Here is a 24,241-nt window from a genome sequence, read left to right on the forward strand (position 1 = left end):
AACATTTGTCGCCCTCATAACGTTGCCAATAGTTAACCTGCAGAAATCGCGACCAAGAAGGTAAGAATAGCTTTGTTATGTGTGGCTGTCATAGAAAGCCTCTATGTTTATTTTTCACTTTCTGATTCTCATAACCCACTGTGATTACATTAGCAACGCAAGTTAGAAGGAGAAACGGTGACAGAGAGAAAGACAAACTATTAAAATGGCAAAGAAAAAAATAAGGTAGAGACAAATTAAGTGAAACCTCATAAAGCAAAGAAAGTAAAATGCAAATAATGAAAGGAGGAAGAAACAAGCATTTGCAATGCAACTGGTCTTGCGTTTGCTTGAGCTAGAGCAATTAGCACTGTAAACTCCTAACTGGACTTTTCTTGCCACATAAATTGAAAATGAAAATAAAACAGTTTCACATAACTAACTGGACTTTTCTTGCCATATAAACTGAAAAGTAAAAGTTTCACATAAGCAAGCTGACAGCCGTCATCAGTGCAAAGCAGACACACAAAGGGAAATAAAAGTTGACTCGTAGTGAAACCTATCGGCAAAAGTGCAATTATCCATGTAACCGGCAAAAGTGCAATTATCTACGTAACCGGCAAAAGTGCAATTAACTATGTAACATGGTCGATGTCATGCAAAGCGCTCGACTTCTGCCCAGCGAAATTCGCGCTGCGAAAAAAGAGAAAAAGTAGTCCAGAAACCAGACCGAAAATGTGGAGCCTCGTATGTTTTCAGTACTTGGTCACTGCGCTCGAGTAGGGCTAAATACCAGAAAAGGCATGGCTTATGCATGCCTTTCACTAATGAAAGCAAGCAGATTTTAAAAGGCAAGCTCACAAAGCAATGAAAGAAACTGACGTAACATGGGTGTGGTTTGAAGCCCAAAGAGAGATTACAACACGGGACAGAGCACTTTGCGCTCGCCCATAAAAAGAAGTATGAAGGAAAGAGGGTACAAAAGTACACACGAAATAAGGAAAATATGAAAAAGAAGAAAACGGACGGAAGAACAAATTAATAGAAAAATGAAAGGAGAGAAAAAATTAAAGCAGTAAAATATATTGAGATAAAGAAGAAATGTGAGATGAAAGGATACATGACTGAAGGAAAGACGAGATCAAATAAATAATGGAAGGAATACAAAAAGAAAAGATGCAAAGAAGGTGTAAAGTAACAACATGAGCACGATAAGAATAAAGGGGTATGAAGAAGGATGGAAAGCTAGAAAAAGGTCAGATTGAGTGAGAGAATAGACAGAAGGAAAGAAAGAATGAACTGCATGTAAAAACAAAGAAAATATGATGGAAAGAAGGAAGGAAAAAACCTAAAAGGAAAGAAAGAAGATGGAAAGGATGACTGAGAGCAGTAACCCAGTACTGGTAAATGTATAGCTTTTGGTCAAGTTCCTTTAAAATCTTTCTGTAAGATTCGTAATTATGGGCATGCTTTTCATCTCAGCATTCTGAGTGACATCATAGACAACTCAAGCTTCGCTATTGTCTATTCAATGTCACTTGGTACCCCTCAGTGAAGAGCATCCATGTAATTCACTGTTACCCATCTATAATTCTATATTTTTTCAGAAAGGGTATAGTTGTGCCTCCAGTCTTGCCTCACAGGACAATCTCCTCACAGAGCCTTGCTCAACATTCTAAATGAACTTCAAAAGGAAGATTCCAACTGGAAAGGAGGGAGGGGCAATGGGACTAGGGCAGATGAAGGATGGTAAATAAAAGGGGGAACATTACAACACATTTTCCTTCCCTAGAAAAAATTGAAGCATGCACCAAGAAGTATCTAAAGAAGAATAAAGGAATAAACAAGAATGTGAAAAAGATATTTACATATCACATGGTTATACCCTTGTATAGTCTGAGTGCTAGTTTGGAGAGTGAGTACATAATATTCGTTTTACCATCTTCAAAAACCTCTACACTGCATTTCATTTGTTCAGTTCTTAAAGGTAGAGAGAATTCCTTGAATTTGTTGAGACCCACAGTAAGTGTCTTTCCCACCACCCAATCACCAATTTTCCACCTGGGATGTCTGGCACCCCATTTCTTATCATACTAGTGTTTGTACTTTGTTTGACTCAGAGCAACCATTCTGATGGCATTACCTCTTTTGACACACATCGGTTGCTCTCCATTTAACCAATTGGGTGTGAGTTTGGAATCAGTTTTTCTACTGCTCAAGGATGTAAAAGATGGAATTCTAATGACTGAACTGATACGTTAATCATTCTATTTACCCCTTCCACCAGCCACTTGGCTATTCGCCAATAATGTGGGGACCTAATGAGGTTAATGAATAAGTCCTTTAGAATCTCTTTAATCTCCTCTGGCATAAATTGCATGCCATTGTCAGTGACAATGGTGCTGGGGATGCCTTCTGAAGAAATTGTATCTGCAAGAAATGCAGTTAGGGTCCAAGTATTGTTATTATTTATAAACCTAATGGAGACCCAATGAGAGCAGTAGTTAACCAGTACAAATATGTATTTGTGGTGCATGTTGTGTAGGTTTATAGGACACAAGATGTCTAATCCTCAGTTATCCTATGGTTTTGAAGGAATTTTAACTGGAGACAGCAAGGCCCTGTGAACAACTTTGGTTTTGCCACTCAACCCACGTGCATAAAACTCCTTCACCCTATCTTCCATTGCTTTGTCTATAGTAGTCTGTCCTGATTTTACTTTGGTTAAACTCCTTTCCTAAATGGTGTTCATGGGCAATGTCAATATTGCATTCTTTCATTCCTTTGAGAGGTATAATTTTGCTAAATAGAAGCAGCAGGTTACTGAATGTGGGCAATTCATTTCTTACATTTCATTAGGAGTGTAAGATATCAAGCAAATCTCCACACGTCTGGCCATCCTTTTGTGATTGTTTCCTTTACCAATGCTTCTTCAGAATTGCTGGAATGTTAGTAGGAAGGACAGTTTCTTCTGGGATTACCAAATCATAATTGTAATCATTGACATGTAATCTCGAAGGGCAGTCAGCTACATGGTTTTTCATACCTGGAACATATTCCATTTTGAAATTATAACTCTGCAGACTTAAAGCACATTTAGCAATACAGGACATGTTTTTTTTCAATACCTTTAGTAGAAAACACTGAAATCAAAGGTTTATGATCTGTTCTTAACAGAAAATGTAGCCCCACAGAAAGAAGTTAAAATGGTGTTTGCCACTGAAGCAGGCTAGTACTTTAATTTTTACTGTAGAATAGTTCATTTCGACTTCTTTAAGTTCTCTGGAGGCAAACAGCACTATTTTCTCAGTCTCCTGTATGACCTGAGATATCTTATTAACAAGACCTTTGTTTCTGGTCTCGATAATTAGGACAGTTTTAAGTTTCACATCAGATTTTACAATACTGGGGCCGTTGGCTATGGCGTTTTTTATTTGGGGGAAGGAATTTACATGTTCCTCATTCCATTCGAAGGAAGCACCATTTTTGAGCAGAGACTTCAAGGGATGAGCAAGATCCTCAAAACCCTTGACATATTTAGACAAGCATTCAGTTAATCCTAAAAATTATTGGAATTCATTCTTATTTGTGGGAGATGGCGCAGTTTTTTACAGAATCAACAAGGTTAAGTTTGGGCCTGATTCCTTCATTAGATATGGTATACCCTACGTAGTCAACAGAAGTAACGCCAATGTTACATTTTTCCGGTTTTATGGTGAAACCCACAGTTTTTAATGTAGTAATTACATTCTCCAGAATTCTGTTGTGTTCCTCTTCAGAACTGCCAAATAATATTGGATGCGCATTACTTTACCTATATCCATGAGGCTATTTTGCAACACCCTCTGAAAGAACTCTGCTGCGGAAGCTAGTCCAAACGGCACTCTACTATAGCTGTAAGTCACAACAGGTGTGGTAAAAGATGTGAAGGACTTAGAATCAGAATGGATGCCAACTTGATGGCATGCTGAAGAGAGATTTAAAACACTGAAGCACTTAGCATCTGGTAGACCCGGCTTCCTTGGCGTGGTTCTCCCTTAACCTTTTGCCTCCAACCCTGCTGTTTTGCTGACTTAATTTTTGCTGGCTTTAGGACTCTGCACACTTTACCACTGCTGACCAGTCCTAAAGTGCTTGTGCTTGCTCCTTAAAACATGGTAGAATTGGCTTACACCCAATCAGTCCATTTAATTCACTTGTGTGTCCCTAGTAAAGTAGTGCTACATGTGCACAGGGCATGTAGATTAAATGCTACTAGTGGGCCTGCAGCACTGGTTGTACCACCCACTCAAGTAACCCTTTAAACATGTCTCAAGCCTGCCATTGCAACCTTTGTGTCCAGTTTTAAACTCCTTTGCCGACCTGGCAAAATAAGCTTTTTGCCAGGCCCAAACCTTCCTTTTTAATACGTGTCACTTCCAGGGTACAGCCTAGAGGGCAGGGTGCAGTGTATTATAAAAGTAGAACATGCACTTTTAAGTTTTACATGGCCTAGTAATAGTGCTTAAGATGTAAGAGAAAACGTGCCAGTGCCTGACGCCTTGCTTAGAAGCCCCACGACCATGCAATTAAATATTGGCAACTGAATACCATGGCTGCGTAGCCCTGAATGCACCCCAGGCCTCTATAATCCACTGCCAGGCACTCCCTCCACCTTTAACCTACCCCTGCAGGTCCCAGCTTTCTCCCTTTGTGTCACTTTTTCATTTTTCTCTTCACCCTTCTTTCCCGTTTTGTGTGTGTTTTCCCTCTCTTGCTCTCAGGAAATGTCCACTGAGGAAAAATAAGTGCCAGTGCTGAAAAATAAGAGCCAGGGGGCGTCACCTGCAACCGCTGGCTCAAATTAAGCACTGCCTAGTAGTTGAAAACTCCTAAATTCATTTTCCAATACTGCAAGTCCTACTTCTCCAATAGGATAACACTGAATTTACCTTATTACGGTCAATAAGCTGTAAACTCCAATAAGAAAAAGCTACATAGGTGTCTAAATAATTGACTAAAATGCCCTCTTTAAGGTAAAGACAGATTTTTTATTACAATTCTGAAAATGCCACTTTTAGAAAGTTGTTTTTTTCATGTCCAAACCATTTGGTGTCTCCAGACTTATCACAGCAGTTGGGTGTTTGTGTATTGCTCCTAGACTGTGAGACAAAGGGAAGATAGGTGTTTTGGCAGGATAGGCCACTCTGAGTTAATGAGGGAGAGGAGCTGTCACATACCATACTTGCATATAACAAAGGATCTGCCTGAGCACTCTCACAAAGGGTTTGTCACTAGTCTATTGTGACTCCAAACAACCTGGGGTCAAGAAAGGTAGGAAGGGGATGCCTGACAACTCAGAGAGGTGGATACTTCTAGAAACGTCCTCTACTGCAAAGTGGGAACCAGGGTGAATATTGGATCCTTGCACCAAGCTCTTCAGTACACTTCTGGACCTGTGGACTCTGCTAGGACAAAGGCATTCTGTGCTGCTGAAAGGTCTGCCACTCTGCTGGACCGCTGCTGTGAAAGACTGATGCCCTGCTTTGCTGGTGTGCTGCCCTCTTGCCATCCTGCCTGCGTAAGAAATACTGGACTTGCATCTCTAAACCCACAACACAAGATTGATTCCAAGGTTTAGTCTAACATCATGATCAGAAGCCTCAAGTACATAACAGTTTTCAAATGACATTGAACCGAGCACCTGGCTCTGCCATCTCTGAGTCTTGCTCTGCCAAATGATGCCACACCAGACCTGGGCCCTTGGAAGTAGGCCTGAAGTGCTATGCCAGCCCATCTGTGGATCCAGTAGAACCAATACATCTTCTCTGCTGCATGGCGCAACCCCAAGCAGAACCGACACATTGCTTCTGTTAAGTTAACTTTCCTAGCGCAGGGACTTCCCATCTCCTTTGCAGACCGCAGCCTTATCAGAACCACTGCTGTGCAATGCATCCTTGACATAGACCCTTGCATCATAAGCTTCTCATTGATGGCAGCCTCGACGATGAGACAGGACTCAACATGCAAGCCCTGCAGTTTCTTTGGAACCAGTTGGTGCATGATGTGTCCTCGACACATGACTTCAAATCTCAAGACCCTTTTCAAGGGCCTTTCAACTCCTCAGAATTGATCCTGTGTGGCGCAACTGACCTTGCATTACCTGAGCTGCACACGTATCCTCAATGCAGGACTCCACAACTCTTTGTAACCAGGATTTAGGGTACTCTTGTTCAGTAGGCTAACTGAGTCGCTGTAGCTGGCCCGAGCTCCCTAGAAGTCAGCTTGAACATGTGACTTTATCCCAGTTTAGTGTGGCTGGATATTCACAGTTGACACTTTGTGCTTTTTGGCAAAAGTTTGACTTAAATCTTCAAAATGTCATATCTTCAGTCCTCCTGATTGGAGTTTTCGCATTTTAATCTTGATTTATTTAATAAAATGTACTCTACATTTATAAATTGGTGTGGGATTTTTCTTATGCTGTGTTCTCACTATCTTACTGTTTGACGTGCTGCACAAATACTTTACACATTGCCTCTAACTTAAGCCTGACTGTTCTGTGCCAGGCTAACAGAGGGTTGAGCACAGAACTTGTGCCTCACTCCGAAAAGGATTGCAGTTCCTACTTCAGTAGGGTTTCATCCCCCAACCAGTTTCTCATGTCATCACTTATAATTTATAGCATTTGCTTAATTCTCGACAGTAGGTGTCTGTCTGCCCATATATTATGATTTAAATCTGAAATGTCTACACACAAGCAAATGTCATTAGAAAATATCGTGGTGGCAACAACTATAAAAGCCAACCATTCAGGACTCTCAAACTTTTTCATCACACCTTGCTCTTCTAAAGTATCCAGGTTCTTTTTAAGGGGGGGATCTCATGAGCAATAGTATGAGACTTGTCTTATGTACAGCAGGAATGGCATTTTGTTTAGGTTGTATTTTATGTACAAATCCTTTGAGTAAACTTCTCATAAAAAAACTTCAGGAAATTTGTTACACACACTCATACCCATATCTGATTTGTCAACACATGTTTCTTATTATTGGGATCACATTTGATTCCCAAGTCTTTCTGATGTTTCCATCCTAGTTAATTAGATACTCATTCAGTTATATACAAATTCCCTACAGCGTTTCCGTACTTAAAGGATATTTGCATTTTAAGTATCCTCACAAGAGGAATGGGGTCCTTATTATATGTATCTGATTTTATGTCAGGAGATTATAGCACATAGTTTTTGTCTCAAAATTAGCTTGGAGGTTTTTCTTATCTATTAAAGTGTAAGGAGAACATGAATCCGCATACACCTGAAAGACAATGTGCTATACCTGAAATTCTTGGCATGGTATTTCTCAAAACATTTTGCCTTCAATTCTCCTCTTTTGATGAATTTGTTTTTGTTGGCATTAGGACCCTATGCACGTTTGCCACCGCTAACCAGTGCTCAAGTGCTTGCACCCTCACCTTCAAACATGGTAAGATTGGCCTACACCTGATTGTCACATTTAATTTACTTGTAAGTCCTTAGTAAATGGCAGTACATGAACACAGGGCATGTAACTTAAATGCTACTAGTGGGCCTGCAGTAGGTATTGTGCTACTCAATGAAATAGCCTTTTAAAGTATGTCTCAGGTCTGCCACTGTAGCCTGTAGTGAAGTTTCAAAGTGCTATTTTGACCTGGCAAAATAAAACTTTTGCCAGGCCTAAATAGTCCTTTTTAATACTTATAAGTCACCCATGAGGTAGGCCGTAAAGGCGCTTAGGGCTTGATGCATTGTATTTAAAAAGGAGGACATGTGTGCTTAAGTTTTACAGGTCCAGATAGTGAAAACCTCCTAAAGTCATTTTTCACTGTTGCAAGGCCTATCTCTTCTGTTGACTTATAGTGGGGTACTTTATTATAAAGAAGTGATAACTTTGGATGGGAGCAGATAGGGATATGCTGTTTATTCTCAAATGAACTATAATTCAAAATACTATCTAATGGTGAAGTTGGATGTTAAGTCGCAATTCCGAAAATACCACTTTTAGGAGTTTCCACCTTTAGAAAATTGGTATTTTCTTGTCCTCACCATATGTGCCTTCTGCTGGTGTTCTGGGTCACATGACTGTAAATGGCTCTGCTATTGGTGTTGGTCTATTCCTCCCGGCCAGTGACACAAAGGGGTCTAGGTGTGGGCAGGATGGGCAATCCTGCCAGGATGGGTGGGGGTGGGGCTGTGGCCTGCCTCACTTGCATTTCAAAGGGCTTGCCTACTGCACACAAAGGAACCTCACACCAGCCTTTTTCACCCAAGAAGTCATGGAGCCAAACAGGGTATGGAAAGAACATTTCAGGGCCAGATGTGGGGGTAGTAACACATTTAAATATTGGACCCCCACACCAGCTCTTTAGAATACTCCTGTACCTGTGAAAGTTACAGAAGAAGGACTGACCTACTGCCAGACAACTGCCTTGCTGCCTGAAGAACTGCCTTTCTGTCTGAGAAGGAAGACTGGACCTGCTTGCCTTCCTCCCAGGCTAACCACAGTGACTGCACGATGGCTGACCTCATGTGTGAGTTACATGGGCACAACAAACTTCAAATCCCTCCCTTCAACTGGCAGGCTGATCATCTACAATTGGACCTGTCTGGACCTGCAGCTGGATCTTCCTGAGCCCTGCTGTCTTCTGCTGGAGTGAGTCCCTAATCCCCAACAGATGTGTATCTAGGTCTTTGACACTTGGCTCCCATCAGAGTGCACTGCTCCACAAGAAAATATGTAAATCCTAAAGTTTGGGCTCCTTGTGATTGTACATGGGCCTGTTCGGATGAAGACTCTGCCATCTGTGCTGACCGCCAACACAAAACTTTGGTGAGACCTGCTCTTTACGTCAACAGCAACTACAGCAATGATCATCAACACATTAGCCCTGCACTTCACGCTACAGCAATGGCAGCCCACAATGACTGCCAACGCAAAGTTACTGCAACAACCGCCTGCAGTGCCCGACCGACTGTCTGCAATGTCCGACCACCCATTCACACTTCAACTATGACCATCTATGACACCCGGCCTGCTCTTCGCGCTACATCAATGACTATCTGTGATGCTCAGCCTGCTTTTCATGGCCTCCTCCTCTACCTGTTTGTGCTGGACTTTAAAGATAACTCTTCAACAGGACTAACCTGATCTTTGTATCCGACTCAGACTCCCTCGCGGTCAGTCTGAACTTGTGACTTTGCTCCAGTCTATTGTGTCCAGATGACAGTGAGAGTCACTTTGTGCTTTCAGGCACTATTCTCACTAAACATTTTGAAACTGAATATCTCCTGTTCTACTGATTTTATTTTTGTCCTTCTTTCCAGTAACATTTTAATTATTAAAATTTACTGTATTTTTCAAAATTGGTTTGGGATTTTTCTTGTGTTGTCTTTTCACTTTATTATTGTTTGTTTGCTGCGGCAAACACATTGCCTCTAAGCTAAGCCTTACTGCTTTTGTGCTAAGCTAATAGAGGGTTAAGCAAAGGTTAATTTAGTGAATTTTGTGGTGCACCCTGACAAGGATTGTTGTTGCCTGAGCGTGGCTTCCACCTCTTCCCAACCAATAACCCTGTTTTTTACAGAATGCCATTCAGAGCTAATAGGCTACTTGGCTGGAGTGTCTCTTATTTTGAAGCTTTCAAATGGATTGCTGAGTTTAACATCATTATTATTTTTCATGAGGTCTGGTAATGTTTCAATTTCTTTTATGCATATTGCAGTGTATGTTATACGTTTTACAATGTTAATAGCTTCTTGTATGTGGTGCTTAACTGCTAGTATTTTTTCTTGAATTTTAAGGTCATTAGTACATCTGACTAGTTGCTCCTGTATAAGTGAATTAGGGCCTGCTTTAGATCTTGGTGGACAGGTTACTCTGTCACAAACTTGACGGTTATTCCTTCAGACGTATTACAATTTCCATAGGATATAATGGAATCCTAATACAACGGACGGGATATCCATCAGGTTGTGATGGAGGAACCCTTCCGTGAAGATCTAAATCAAGCCCTTTGTTAGGGACGCAAACTCACAGGTGGCTTATAATTCACTCTGCACTGCAATATGCTACCTTTTCATTCTTCCTTCAAACTCTACTAAAGAATTTGTGCCTTTCTGGAACAGCATTGATTTTTTTTCTTGAATTAATCTTTCATTATCTTTAAGGGTATTTGATATACATCTACTTGGAGTTCCCGTCCATCTCTGTTCAGTGCCAACTTAAGTTCTGGTAGGTCTTTAAAGATCTTTTTGCTTTGCATCCCCACATTGTGTAAAAATATATTGCCTATGTACAGGACTGAAATTCTCAACTTCTTATTGGAATTAAATAAGTTTCAAATATTTATATCCACCTTCCCCATGGTAATTCTGGTTCCCCTACATCATTCAGAAAAGGCGGAGGCTAATTAATGGTAGTTGCAGCCGTGATTGAAACAAAAAACTAGAATAAAGGTCACTTAAATTATGATAACACTGAGAAAAATAACATAAGAATAACCAGCAATGGAGAGACCCTGTAGAGAACTGGAGGAAAAAGTGAATTTTCTGAATATGGAGGAACCTCAGCCCAAAATAGAGCTAGTTAAACAAAACCATAAACACTTAACAATTATGTTAATTCGAAGGTGGTTGTGAGTCTGTCTGTTTCTATATTTGTCTCCTCAATAGTTCCTGTCACAATGAAAATTCAAAGGTTGCTGCAAGGCTGTCCATCTTGTTCCCATCCCTGTTTCCTCAAAAGTTCATGCCACAAGGTATCTAGATGATTGGACTCGATTTCTCCTTCAGCGGAATAAATGTTGGGAGACACTCAACGGAGTCAGGGTGAAATTCTCTGGGTAGATGCAAACATATCCTAACCCTCTCAGCATGTTTCCAAGTGTCAGCCATGTAGCAGGGAATATACTCAGCCAAAACAACTACTTCAACTTGAAGTCGACAGCTAACTGGACATCAGCAGCACCACGTGAACTTCCAGCTGGAGGAAAAACAGGCTTGTTTTCTCCTGGTGTGATGAGGCAAACCAGAATGTCGCCAAACAGGAGCAGAAGTGTGTCTGACCAGAATCTTTGCAGAGAGGGAAACACTGACATAAATACTGTCCCTTACACAGTCACGTTTCAAGGAATTAGAAAAGTCAAGTATATGTCCCTGTTAATAGGGTCACAGGAGTCATCACAGAGACCCTCTCACACTGACAGCCAGGCTGAAATGCCCAAAACTACGAAGACTTGCAACAGTCAGCCACCCACAGCAGCAAAGCATGCCCAAGATGATACTCGAAGCTGCTCGCTTTCAACGCCAGTGGATTATGCCTGGGAAAACAGCAAGGGTCGAGCTAATTCCAGCATAATCCCAGTAGTGAAAAAAACACATATGTAGCAGAAACCAGCAAAAACACAAGTGGCAGCAGGGGAGGAGTAGTAAGGATCCACTTATCTGGATGTACTCACGTTGCCTTTAGCTTGGTAGGAGTATCATTAGCGATATCATTGTCAGGAATCCACCTGGCGTTTCCATGATCCGGGTGATGGAGTTCACATCATATTCCTTTCAGCGGATGTGGCATAAACGTGGTAATGGCTGGATGAGTGTAGAAGGTACATCAACTGAAACCCAGCCTGTCAACTCACTGGCAGCAGAATTTGGTGTCAGTAGAAGATGGTGACACTTCAGATCTACAGATACAGGGGTAGACACACACTGCTGCCCCCCACACAGCATCCCATCCTCGTCGCCTGTGAAGAAATCACAACCAAAGAAGTGAGAATAAACTTTTCTATTCAGTAAAGATCTAGATTTGATTCCAGACTTGCCTCACAGGGCAATCTTCTTTGAGACTTCCTCAGCATTCTAAATGAACTTCAACAGGAACATTTCAATTGGAGATGAGGGGGGAGGGCAGAGAGACAAGGGCAGATACAGGATGGTGATACAAATGGAAAGATTACAACAGAACCAAGAAGCAACTCAGGTGTCATTTGCCCATTCATGGTGCTCCTCACATGGTGCCTAGTCTGTTCATATATATATATATATATGAAAAAAACAAAGACCAATGGTTACAGGGACCTTATAGTTAGGAAGTAGAATTAAAAAAAAACCATAGAAATTCACTTAAAAAATCAAAGGTTACAGGGACATTGTAGTTAGGCTCACATTGTAAACGTACAAAACCATAGAAATTCACCAGTTATAGTTAGAGTTACCTCAAGTAACTATAACTCATGCCCTAAGGTAACTATAACTCATGCCCCGCCATTTAATTTAATTTAACTAAATTCATTTTTGTATTAATGAAAAAGCCCTTATGGGCTACATGGCACTGTGGGGGAAGCCCTAAGGCTTCCCCCACAGTGCCAATGCTTCAGCAAGCATGGAGCTGCTTTTACAGCAGCTCTGTGCTTGCTGAAGCATTTCATCTGTGTCCCCTGCGGGCATGCAGGGGACAGAGATGCAACTTCCGATTTTGATAGCAGGACCTGCTCTTAAGGTCCTACTGTCAAAACCCGAAGTGTTTGCTGTGGCTTGGCTGCAGCACTGCTTGCAGTGCTGCAGCCAGCCACAGCAAACAACTATGTCCCGGGGATGGGCACCCCCGGGACATAACAGGAGCTGGCCCAGGGGGTGGCGGCCCCCAGGGCCATGTGCGGCTTCAGGAGGGGGGGCCGCGTGGCCCCCCTGCAACGAGAACTTATCCCCGAAGGGGGGTGGTGGTCCCCTGGGTGTGGGGGGGCATGCGGCCCCCAGCTCTAACTGCAGTGTTGCCCCGGAGGGTGGTGATTCCTGGGGCAGTGGGAGGGGCCAGATGGCCCTTCACATATTATAATAAAGCCTTGGGGAGGTGGCGGTCCCCAGGGCAGCGGGGAGGCTACTGGCCCCTGCATACAAAAATATGAGCCCCGGGGAGGTGGCGGTCCCTAGGCCATCGGGAGGGGGCCAAGAGGCCCTCTCCCTGCTTTTTTTTTTTAAAAAAAGGCCCTCGGGATATGGCTCACCCAGGGGCATTAAACTGACGAAGCACGGGAGACTGTGCTTCCTTTTTTTTACAAATATACAAGCGGATTTGTGGATCCACCGCGTCTCGGCTCGTAAAATAAAAAAAATGCTTTTTAGTCCTGGGGGGGGGGGGGGGGGGGTCCCTTTGGGACAGGGTGTCATACCCTGGCCCCTTTTGTTTTTGTTAAAACTTTTTTGGGGTACTCGGTTGAAGCCAAGTCCCAAGATGGCTGCCAACACTTCAACAGCTTCTGTTGTTGAAGAGTTATCAGCCAAGATCGTTAGGGGTCGGGAATCCTTTGTGTCCCTAGATATACAAATTTGTTTCCCCCTTAATTTCTAAAAAACTACTGAATGGAATTTCACCAAAACAAAAAAAGCACTCATTTTGAACGAGGACCTACCGTCATGCCTAATTTGGTGTCATGCCATCCAGTAGTTTTTGCACGATTGTACGATGTATAGAAGTGAAGTTATTAATGTTTTTTTTAAAGCTACATGTCTGTATAAATCTCTATTTTAAACAAGATAGATGCCATCTCCGTCACTCACTCCTTTTTCCTCCTAGCTGCACACAACTTCTCCCCACAGGCTCACCAGAGCACAGTCAAGCTGAAGTTTAGTATTTAATTTCCAATGTTATGATTACACTGTTTTTGATGAACTTGTCCCTGTTCATTATGACATGTAATGTTTGTCAAGGCCTTCTGCTGTCATCACTAGTCTAGTTATTCGCTGCAAGTGTTTATTGTTCAGTTTTGATATTTGTTTGAACATCTCCAGATGGTATTAGCATCGAGGGTTTGGAATACGTTTTTTAAAAATGAGAGGGTGCTTGAGTGTTAAGGTAATGACTTGTATAATTATTGTGTTCTGATCAGTTAAATCAGGCCTTGAAAAATGTACTCACCCACTCACTATGGCGAGTCAGTTTCTTTCAGGGTGAGCCAGGTTTCAGGCCTACTTGACCTGCCTAGCAAGTAAGCTCTGCCGTTGTGCTAATCTGAGTTTACTGCAGCTAGTTCAGCAAAAGTGTGAGGCTCTAGGGGGCAGCAGGCTAAAATGTTATAGGAAACACTAAAAAATGTGGGAAAGCAAATGTGGTAATTGACTAATTGCAACACAGCTCATACTGCTGAGGCTAATTGGCCAATCAGATGGTAGCTCTAATTTCTGCTCTCCTAAATGGATATAGTGTATAGGCATGTTTATACACTTCTCTTTGGCTGAAAAGAATGAGCCACGGTGGGATATACAACCCGAGAAGCATGTAATATGCCTTTGCCCGCCCCTGCATGGGTGTTTCCTAATCTATGTACAGATTTGTGGTGGCGGCTGACTGGCTGGGCATTGTATAGTGCCATATTCCAGTTGTGCCCCATCCTGGGCCTTGAAACACCGGTGGGCCCTTCTCTGTAGCTCTAGGGGGCACTACCTTGGATGTAGAGGTGGGGGAAGCCAACAAATTAATTGGTAAAGCTGAGACCAGGGTGTTAAGAGTCCCTGTAGGAGCTGTAAATCATGCAGCAATGTGTTTTTGAATTGTAAGCATGTGTATTTCTGTTACGCAAGCACGCGTTTTACTTTAGTGCATTGCATTATTTGAAAAGTAAAAGTATGTTTTTTTTTTAACAACCTCTGAGAAACATTTCTGTCTCTGGCCTGAAGTGCTATTTGTAAAATAATTTCTCTGTAGCTGCTGTATATGCCCTTCCCCACCTTAGACATGCCATTCCTTGACTTGAGTCTGTTTGGCAGAAAGAGAGCACTTAATGAGTCACGTGTGAGATGGCAGGACTTCCTTCTCTACAGGAACTAATACACCTTCAAAAAGCAGAAGTGATGGTGCCAAGGACTGCAGAGCTCTCTGATTAAAGACTTGATGCCCATAATGTTCTCATTTGTGTCGCTTTGAACCTGCCCAAATATATCCATTCTACCTTTAACTTCAAATATAATTGTCAACCTATTTTCCTGAGTTCTAGAGCAGTATGGTGCAGCTATCTGTAATTATTGCCATTTCAAACTGGCTGTCTAGAGTTGGTCTTCTATTTACTTTTAGTATCAAGACAGTATACCTAATCCATTAGCATACATAGGATCTTAAACACCTTAATGGGGATCCTCTAGCAAACACATTAGCTTCCATACCAGGTCTCTACTGTGACTAATTCATAGTGTAGTCTGACATTTTGAGTACTTGTTAATGCCTTTAGAAATCTGCACTGAACACTTATTTAACCAGGCAATGTTTATGCATGCTTTCAAAATATGTTCTCATCAATATAATGTTGGATTAGAAAATATTAAATCGATATAGGAAACGTTACTGGATTGTGAAATCCACGAATACCATAAGGTCTGTGGCCAGAACACAGGAAGAACCATCAGGTGTCACATGCAAAAACTCAGACCCGATCCTCCTTCTTTTAAACACAGACAGGCCCTCAAACAACCTTGTAAGTCAGCTAAAATCACCTAAGCTCAGAGATTAGAAACTCCCTACTTATTCACAAGTCCCTTTTCATGAATGGCCTCCTCACTGAAAAGTTCCAGTATCCACAGATAAAGGCATGTTTCTCAAAGCAGGTACAGGGGTCAGCGAGGATGAAGCTAGAGACCGCACAGGACCTGCTTGCCTGGAAGGGACATGGAGTGAGGGGAGGCAGACAGGCTTGTTTCCTTTACTTCTGCATTCTTTGTATGCAAGAATCACCTCAGAAGTCACACTCATGCCACTAACAAGAGGCTGTCAGTTTTGAGTCCTGTTAGCGCTGCAAATGTTTTGAAGAACATTTGTATGCAACAAGTTTGTGGATCAAGTGTATTGCTGTTAGGTCAAGTAGATGATTTTAGTAACTAGACCTGCCAGTCTAGTAGTATTTTTAAGATTTGTCAAAGCCTGTAAATAAATTATAGTTTTGTAGTTTCTCTACAATACTTCAAATGGGAAGCAGCCTTTAAAGGGCAAATGATTTGGGGGTTGGACCGGGATCGCTAGGGTGGATTTGTAAACTGATAGCTAGAGTGAGAATGGGGTAGTTGATATTGGACAGCTTCCTGATCTTGACAGGCACCAGGCAGGGGTGTCCACTGTCGCCACAGCTCTTCATGATTGCCATGGAGCCGTCCACCCATGCACAAATCTATGCCAGCACACTTGTGCCGTATTCATCAGACTAGAACCTCTCTGTGGAGGACAAGTATGATTAGTTAGCCAGTGTATATGCTGGTCTTGCCCAGTCTTGCCAGGTCGGATACCTATTCAGCACCCCGGGTTCCATTGAGCCAGCGCAGTGGCCACTGTATCTGCACCTTGGCATAATATAGCTCCAAAATTAGGTGCACCCAGTCCTTTCGCGAGCAATGGCTGTCATACGTGATACCTCCTGACCCCACCACACTATCCGATGAGCGACTCTTCCCCCTCCTCCACCCCACAAGCTCCTGTGTCTCACTTACTTACCTTTGTTTATGCTTTTATATTATTACTCCTGTTTCATGGTTGTGTTGCTCAATGACTATGTACAATATACCTATAATTTTGTACTGATCACCTTTTCATGGCTTCACTGTTGATGTTTTATTGTGAAATAATAAAAGCAGACTTGAAGGAAAAAGTATGCATACACATCAGAAGGACTGCTCTTTTACTCTGGTGGACAGTTTGGAGATGGGGACAAAGAGGAGGAAACATCACCAAACTAGTTTTCCTATGGGCCTATAGCTGGCAAGCTCCACAGACAGAGGGGTTTCACCATCTTGGGAGTGGGCAGAATCATGTATTCTTGGGTAGCTAGGTATCACACTTTGCAGGAAGTCATCATCAGGTGGGAGGGGACTGGTAACCCATTGACTAGTAGTCTCCACTTCCCCCAGGGCAAGTTTTGGGCATTAAAGAGTCAACCCTGGCACCCAGATGTCTCATCACATCATCTTCAATGGCGAGATGACCATAGAAGGACTGCCTTGCTGTTCCCTGGACCCGGCAAGGAGAGGCTACATCAAAGACTGGAGGGCACCTGCTGATTCTTGGTCTAGGAAAGAGAGGACAAAGTCTGTAGTGCCCTGCTCAAAGAAAAGTCATACCTGTGCCCTAGACAAGAGGTGAACACTAAGGGTCAGTTGACTGACTTACTATTAAATCTCCAGGGCTACAAAAGCCGAAGAAGCCTGCCTTGATTAGTTGGTAGCCACAATCGCTTGACCACCACTGACTGCTAAAGTGCAGCCCAGGAAACCGAGTCTCAGTCTCAATGCTCAAAAGTTGCACCCGACTCTGCTGGACTCAGGAGAATCATCAGAATTCAGACAATAGCCTTAGTTGAAGGTAACCGCTGGTTTCTCTGTAATCAGAGACAAGTAGACCAGTGGCAATTGGTCTTTGGCTGGACGTCACCTGGACTTCGAAAGACATCAGCACCTGTGGCCAAAGTCACTCCATTGTGTTTGTGGACTGAGGGGTGGCCCCAGGAAATCCCCTGTCAGTGGATCAGCATACTTAGCATCTTCAGCATGTTCTATCTATTGCATTAGGACCATCCATTGACGTCTATGCGGTTCGTCCCATAGACCCTGGAACTGTACTAGAGATGACTTTGACTGTGAGGTAACTGTCCTGTCAAGCCTTGTCAGTCCCTTTAACTTGCTCCCTGCCACATTTGGTCACCCAAAATGGGCTGGAGTAGCTGAACACAACTTTATAAAAGTTTTCAAAAGTAACTGTTAAGTGCAGTAGTTACCAATGCTTGTTTGTCACTTGAGTGAAAAGCAATGATTTACGATTTGCTTAGTTATTTATATCTCTGGAACATTCCAATTAATTTTGTTAATTTTGGTGCCTAAACATTCATAAAAATAAGATGTATTTTTATAAATTGGAGTCAGATTTCCTTTATGTTGAGTTTCTTTCTTATTCAACTGTTTTGGTACTTCTAAATGCTTTGCACTTGTTCCTTTGTTAAAGCCTGACTGCTCAAAGCCGCAGCTACCCAAGGTGAGCTAAGGTTTTACAAACAAGCCTGACAGGACCCAAGATGGATCTGTAGGCTTATTACACAGTGATGTTGCACAACTAAACTATTTAACAAACCACTTTACTTACAGAGAAAAATGCCAGAAATCAGTTGATGGGTTCATACATGAGTTATGGTCAATCTGGAAGTGCTTGAATGAATGGAATAGTTCAAGTGCAGAGTGTGGGAAAGAGAAGTGGATCAATGCAATTGCAAGGTGGTGGAAAGGCAATGGTGAAGAATTTTGGAATGAATACAACTGTTGAAATGTTGAAAAGGATCAGAAACCGTTTTGCATGATTATGCTTTCATCCCCAGTGAAGCAGCACAACATCCAAAATAAAATGTCATATAGTCTAGTGTACCAACAGTATTTACTAATTAGGTAATGATTCTTACCAGTTTTCTTGAGGAAGTAATTCACAATGATGGTGCTTGAGAGGGTAGGGAGATTGCTTACTTGAAGCAGTCATAGAGGTAGACCCAAGTGACCCACACATTGATGATGATGTCAATAGCCACGCTGTTTAATTTTTAATTGATGCAGGTGCTACCTGTTCTACAGTTTGCTCTTTGGAAGTCCAAAACCTACCGCTCTTGGAAAAAGAGGTCCAAGTTGTAGGGATCAGGAAAAAACAAATTGTTAACTAGTTTACAGCAGATGTCCCAGTTGAAACAGGACACATGGAGAATAAACATTAGTTAATTTTTTGTAATTCAAGTGATGTGAACTTGTTGGGCAGGGACTTGCTTTGCAAAATGAATTATGTGATACACTGCACACCGGGTGGGGTTGCAATTGATGAAAATCCACTGTTCAAAATCAAATCACAAGATTCAAGGATACAAGGATTGAACTGTTTTCAGCTTTCACAAAAGTTGAGCTTCCTCTGGATTTAAGAGATACTGTGAAAGAAGAAGTGAAGGATTTCTCTGGTTAAGAGATAGGATTGATACAAAGTGAAATAGCAATTAAAATAAAAATAAAACCTAATGCCATTTTCTCCAGAATTAAGCAACACAAACATTCAAGTGAAAACAAAGGAAGGAATGAAACCAGTTATTGAAAAAAATGATAGGGCAAATTTGCCCATGATGGGGATAAAGAAACTGTTCTGTGCGAGCCACTCACCTGAATTCCAGGCATTCCGATGGGACAATGACAATTCCCCAATCCTGGTGAGGACTAACGTGACTGCGATGAAGAGCACATTGCCTTCTCGCTAGTCCTCAAGGGGAAGAGGGTTTGGGAAGAGAAAAAGAGAAAATACCAGCTTCTGCTTCGTGAACTGGAGAATCGGACTGCTGGACCCTGGACTGCGTGTCGTGTTGGGCATCAGGACTTCTGATTTCTCAAAATACTGTGGGATATATTTAAGAAAAGTGGTGCTGTACACTGTGCAGTGCCACTTTTCTTGCGCCCCTTAGCGCCACGCTAACGCCACGATGTGTGCGCTGTATTCAAAATACAGCGCGCCATGCCAGTAGTTAGGGGACTAGCATTAAAAATTTTGATGCTAGTCTGGCGCTTTGCAGGATTAGCGTCAAAAGTTTTGACACTAATCCTGCAAAGCACCCAGAGGCCAATTGTAAACAATGGAAGCCTCCTTTTAATGCCTGCTCTGAGCAGGCGTTAAAAGTGCCAAAAAAGTGCCCAAAAAACAGTGCAAGGAAATCTCTTAGATTTCCTTGCACTATTTCTTTTGCCCTCCTCCCTCCCCAGTGGGCGGATGCCCCCTCTGCATACATTATGCCTGGCAAAGGCATAATATAGCACAAAGGGTTACAAAGTGGTGCAATGCATGCATTGCACCACTTTGTAAATATGGAGCAGCGTTTTTGGCCTTCTATTGCCACATTAGCATCAAAAAATGATGCTAATGTGGCGTTGGAATGGTGCTAGGGGCTCTCAGATATGCCCCTGGTTTCTTGGTTTTTAATGTCAGTTATTGTTGACACATAGGGGGTTATTCTAACTTTGGAGGAGGTGTTAATCCGTCCCAAAAGTGATGGAAAAGTGACGGATTTACCACAAGCCGTATTACGAGTCCATTATATCCTATGGAACTCGTAATACGGCTGGTGGTATATCCGTCACTTTACCATCACTTTTGGGACGGATTAACACTCCTCCAAAGTTGGAATAACCCCCATAGTGCTTTCTTTACGTATGTTTCTATAAGGCTGAACAAGTCTCTTCCTCTTTTTTCAATACTTTCGCAGAGTCTCTGAAACAATGTCCCAACTCAAAAACAATCAACTTGACTAAAGGGCTTTTTTATGTTCTGGCATAATCTCTTGCCAATAAAAGTTTTAATAAACTTGCTCTATTTTCGATCTCCTAATTCTCAGGGGAGCACTTGTTACAGGATATACATCCTTCCTTAATGTCTGGGTAGCAGTATTTTGGATTCCCACCCAAACAATAAATCACACTGGTTCTTGTTATAATTTTTTTTTATAGACAGAGCTCTGTTTTGTTTAATTGATTTTAGTGCAGTGAGCATTAATCGATGAATCGTTCTTTATCTTGAAGTGAAGTTACTTGCTTGAAAACTTCAGAAGAACCCAAACTGTTTTTTTTCACCTTTCTTATTTTCTCTCTTTTACAGGAAAAACGGGATCATCGGCAGAAGATGGAAGAGGAGAGCTGGGACTCCGCAGGAAGCCGACCGGAGGGCGAGGGTTGCTGGAACTAAACTGGAGGATGTCCAGAGGACAAGAAATGCTGGAACTCAACTGGAAGCTGGTCGGAGAACGAGGAACACTGGAACTGGACTGGAGGACAAGGAACTTGACTTGCACTTGAACTCGACTGGACGCAGGCTGGAAGACAAGGAACTTGACTTGACTGGAGAAAGGTGAGCGGAGACATAGGAATGAACCCAAGCAAGCCCTCAGACTCACAAATATCCTTAAATAATCAAATGTGCACATGTGCCTTTCAGCAGTTGATTGCTTGTTAAGGAAATGAACAATTATCCCTCTGATCATGACACATGTTCAATACAGATCACATTGTGAAGAGCACATGTTTTGGCACTCACAGGAGAATGTCACGATCTGAATGCTTCTTATCGCGGTTATCTGTCAATCTCGATGCACCACCTGGTCCCTTGCTGGTTCTGGACTGACCAAGGTAAGGGCGACCCTTTCCAGTAGCCACGGTGCTGCTGATAGAGTAACACCAGGCAGACCATGACCTCCAGAAGGAGTCCCAGAGGAAAAAACCCAATCCTGGGAAAAACCTCAGAAGCAAGAAACTCCTGAAAAAGAGCTAAGAAAAAAGAGATGCATAATATGAACTGGAAACAGCTTAAACTGCAGACAAGAAAAAACAGGAGAAGTCCAAAACATCACAGGATACAGGAGCGAGGAGCACCACCAGAACGGAAGTGTTTGCAACACAAGGAGCAGAAGACCAACTGTGCTTTTATACTGGCAAACAGGAAGTGACACGCAGGAAGTTCTGAAGACACTATCTTGAATTGGGAAAAGCCACATTAGAGTGAATGGAAAAATAGCCATGGTGTAAAAGAGGAATCAAAGCATGCAGGGAAGGAAACACAGACTCTTGGGAAGAAGAAAAGATGGCTATGAGGGAAACCACAAAGAAAGAGAAAACAAGAAAAATGACAGAAAAAATAGGTAAGAGAGATTATAAGGGCAAAACGCGGATGCAGCGCGAAGCAGCGCCAAAAGAAAGATGTACCGGTCACGCTGTGGACCGAAAAATAGGCAGCGCCTGAAGTGTGTCTCAAAACACGGGCCGTGGCAGAAATGGCCGTTCAGAACACAGACCGCCGATCTGACCGCGGTCCGCAAGTGGGCGCCACAGGTCCTCGCAACGTCACAGTAGCCCCTCCCCGAAGCACCAGGCTTGTCCGGAAAATGCTGAGAAAAGGTATGGACCAAGCGGGAGCATGGACAGAGGAGGCATCCTCCCACGAACAGTCACTAATGGGATAGCCCTTCCAGCGAATCAAAAACTGGAGGTGATTCCGAAAAATGCGCGAATCACATATCTCATATACTTCAACTCAGGATGGCCATCAACCAAAAGAGGAGGAGGACCATGGGCAGTTCTCTGGTAGGGATCTGGAACAAAAGGCTTGAGTTGGGATACGTGAAAAACAGAATGCACTTTCCAAGTCAATGGCAGACAAAGTCGAACAGAGACTGGATTAATCACATCCAGAACTCGAAAAGGCGCATAGAAACAAGGTTTGAACTTGTTCTGACATAAGCGAAAAGGCAGAAATGTAGAAGAAAGCCAGACCTTGCCCCCGGGCTGAAAAGATGAGGCAGTGTTACGCTGAGTATCAGCTACCTTCTTCATATATCATTTTGTGACCAAGAGATTGGCACATATCAGGTTCTGGACCTGATGGAGATGACGAACAAATTAGGTAACTGCAGGAACAGGGGAGCCCTTAGGAGTGACATTAGGGAAAGCAGTAGGGTGAAAACCATAAGTGCAAAAGAAAGGTATAGACTTAGTTGCACTATGGACTGTATTGTTATAAGAAAACTCAGCCAATGGTAGGTAAGAAGACCAATTATTTTGAGTCGCATTACAAAAACAGTGCCAATGTTGTTGGAGTCCTTGGTTTAGGTGTTCTGTTTGACCATTGGTCTGCGGATGGAAACCAGAAGATAGGGCCACATCAATATGTAAAACTTTACAAAACTCTCTCCAATAACGAGATACATATTGAGGTCCCCGATCAGAAATAATTACTTGAGGAAGACCATGTAATCGAAATATATCTTGTATAAAGACGTGACTCATTTCTTTAGCGGTGGGTAATTTCTTGAGGGCTGAAAAATGAACCATCTTAATAAAGGAGTCCACTGTAACCATTATGACCTGATAACCTGCAGAAGATCCAAAGAACATATCAAATATGTGGGTAACGTATGCCATGGAACGGATGGTACTGGTAAGGGCATCAATAGACTTTGGGGGTCAACGACCGCGGAAGCACCGCCAACAGGCTGGCGGTGCTTCTGGGGCCATTCTGACCGCGGCGGTACAGCCGCGGTCAGAAAAGGGAAACCGGCGGTTTCCCGCCGGTTTCCCGCGGCCCCAGGGAATCCTCCACGGCGGCGCTGCAAGCAGCGCCGCCATGGGGAGTCCGACCCCCTTCCCGCCATCCTGATGGCGGGAACGGGTGTCGTGGGGCCCCTGGGGGCCCCTGCAGTGCCCATGCCTCTGGCATGGGCACTGCATGGGCCCTGTTAGATTTTCAGTGTCTGCTTGGCAGACACTGAAAATCGCGACGGATGCAACTGCACCCGTCGCACACCAGCAACTCCGCCCAGCGGGAAAGTCAGAATGACCGCCGCGGTCTTTTTACGGTCTTCTGGCGGTTCCCGCCAGGCAGAATGACCCCCTTAGTCCGAGATGTTTTAGTTTGAGCACACATTGGGCAAGATCTTACATATGTTTTGGCATCAGACTTTAACGTGGGTGTAGCCGGGCGTCGGAACACCCAGCCACCTATCATGGCGGCCCCCAGTCCGATCAGTACCCCGGGGGCACCGCGGAGACAGAAATGGCAGGACTAGGAAACCCGGATATCCGGGTTTCCCAAGGAGTAGAAAAGGAAGAAGGACAACGCAACGCACGCGCAAAGGGGAGAAAAAGGACGGAGCAGTAGGAGAAGACGAAGACGCGGACGGACGAGACAGCGCCGGCAAGAACATTCCTGACGACGAGGATGGAAGACTCGACAAGCAGTCCCTAGGGAGGGGCAAGGAAGCCCCGAACAGCGGAGACTCCGCCACAGGTACGGTCCTGCATGAAAAATAGACTAAGTGCTCTGGTGGGAAGGGAGGAGGGTGGAGAGGGCGAATGGGGGAGAGGCCGGGGAGGGAGTGAGGCAGGAAAGGAATCTTGAGGAAGAAAGGACGACTAGGGAACCACCAGTAACACTAACTCGAGCACTAACTGCACTAAAGACCCGATAACCGGAGTATAAGAGTACAGACCCCTAAGATAGCAGTGTCCTTAGAAGAAAGAGGCTTTGTCATTGAGGTGTTGCACTAAAGGGGAACCTCTGGTATTCAGCCTATCCCTTTCATCTCGGGCTAAAACCACTACACCGGACCCTCATCATCTCTCTCTCTCTCTCTCTCTCTCTCTCTGTATACACCCTCTCACCTCACTAACACCACCCAAATCACATTCATACTTGCGACTTACCTACCTTTCTTTCCTTTTCCG

Source organism: Pleurodeles waltl, chromosome 7 (assembly GCF_031143425.1).
Source record: "Pleurodeles waltl isolate 20211129_DDA chromosome 7, aPleWal1.hap1.20221129, whole genome shotgun sequence".
NCBI classification, from domain to species: Eukaryota; Metazoa; Chordata; class Amphibia; order Caudata; family Salamandridae; genus Pleurodeles; species Pleurodeles waltl.